Source organism: Colobus angolensis, unplaced genomic scaffold (assembly GCF_000951035.1).
Source record: "Colobus angolensis palliatus isolate OR3802 unplaced genomic scaffold, Cang.pa_1.0 Scaffold143, whole genome shotgun sequence".
In the NCBI taxonomy this organism is placed as follows: Eukaryota; Metazoa; Chordata; class Mammalia; order Primates; family Cercopithecidae; genus Colobus; species Colobus angolensis.
Window position 1 is genome coordinate 3973047 of NW_012114522.1, and position 2006 is coordinate 3975052.

Sequence of the window (2006 nt, forward strand, 5' to 3'; positions counted from 1 at the left end):
CAGGGTTCCAACCAGGCTCTGTGCTTACAGAACTGTGACTTTCAGGCAACATGCAGACTTCTCTGAGTCCCTCTCCTCATCTGTGGACAGTTCTTGACTGTTGGGAGTCCTGGGATAAAACACTCATAATATTCCTATGGTGGCCTTCACCATGTGTAGAATATATAGTGTTGAGACCCTGGCATTCATTCATTGCATTTTCTGTCTCTGTTTTTCTCTCCCATCTTGCTCCACCCTCTCTGCCTCCTTTCTCTTCTCTGTGTCTCCTTCTCTATCTCTCCATCTTTCTGTCTCTTGCTCTCCCCCTCCTCCCTCCCTTTCCCTCTTTCTGTCTCTCTTCCTTCTTTCCTTTCTCTCTTTCCTCCCCACCCCCAACAATGTTATTAATCATTTCAAAGAATCTGTTTTCAGTTTTATTGATTTTATTTATTGTTTGTATTTTATTTATTGGTTTCTTCTTAGATCTTTATTATATTCTTTTTTTTTTTTTTTTTTTTTTTTTTTATTTTTATTTTTTTTTTTTTTTTTTTTTTTTTTTTTTTGAGGCAGAGTCTCACTCTGTCACCCAGGTTGGAGTGCAGTGGTGTTATCTCGGCTCACTGTAACCTCCGCCTCCCATAATCAAGCAGTTCTCCTGCCTCAGCCTTTCCAGTAGCTGGGACTACAGGCACACGCTGCCATGCCCGGCTAATTTTTTGTATTTTAGTAGAGACGGGGTTTCACCATGTTGCGCAGGCTAGTCTCGAACTCCTGAGCTCAGGCAATCTGCCCACCTAGACCTCCCAAAGTGCTAGGATTACAGGCGTGAGCCACCATGCCTGACCTCATTATATTCTTTCTTCCACTTTCTTTTGATTTAATTTGCTGTTCTTTTTCTTGCTTCTTGTGTTGAAAACTTAGGTCATTGATTTTCAGCTGTTCTTCTTTTGCAATCTATGCAATTAAAGCTATAAATGTCTCTCTAAGCATCCCACACATTTTGAGATGAAGTCTGTTCACTTCAAAATAGTTTCTAAGGATTACAGATAAGGAATATGTATTGCCTATATACTATGTGCCAGGAAATTTATGTACTATCATTTATTCCTCAAAATTGCCTCAAAATGACATTGTTAGGGCCAGGCATGGTGGCTCACTCCTGTAATTCCAGCACTTTGGGAGGACAAGGAGGGTGGATCATGAGGTTAGGAGTTCGAGACCAGCCTGGCCAATATGATAAAACCCCATCTCTACTAAAAATACAAAAATTAGCTGGGCGTGGTGGCACACGCCTGTAGTCCCAGCTGCTTGGGAGGCTGAGGCAGAATTGCTCAAATCTGGGAAGCAGAGGTTGCAGTGAGCCGAGATTGTGCCACTTCCCTCTAGCCTGGGCAACAGAGTGAGAATCCACCTCAAAAAAAAAAAAAAAAAAAGACATTGTTATAGCTAGCCCTATTTTATTGATTTAGAAATTAAAGTCAAAGAGGATGAAATAAAAACAAGCAACAATAACAACAACAAAAAAAAAACTAAAATAGCTTCTAATTTCTATTATGATTTATTCTTTGACCCATGGGTTATTTAGAAATATGTTGCTTAATTTCTAAGCATCTCTGGAATTTTTCAGTTATACATTTGTCCTTGATTTCTAGTTTTATTTCATTCCTGTCAGAAAGTATACAGTATGTTATTTTAGTCTTCCAAAATTTGTTGAGACTTGTTTTATTGCCAGGTTATGGTCTATGGCCAACAGTATATCCCACATGCCCTTGTAAAGAATGAACATTGTTTGATTATTGCATATCAATTAGGCCAAGCTGGTTAATTGTCCTGGTTAATTGTCCTAATCAAATATCTTCTGTCTTTGCTGCTATGTTGTCTATTTGTTTTGTCATTAACCAAGACATGTTTTAAAACCTTCCACTCTGAGTGTGCATTTGTGTATTTCTCTTTTTAGTTATGTTATTTAAAAATCTATGTATTATAATGTTCTTTAATTCTTATTTATTTGTTTATTTATTTATTTA

The 2006-nt window shown here is 37.7% G+C and overlaps 1 protein-coding gene across 1 annotated transcript in view; it reads left to right on the plus strand.

The window, feature by feature from the left end:
* Positions 1 to 2006, plus strand: part of LOC105507057 (chromosome unknown open reading frame, human C4orf50) — a 39951-nt gene that overhangs the window by 732 nt on the left and 37213 nt on the right. The gene's annotated exons all lie outside the window — the stretch shown is intronic.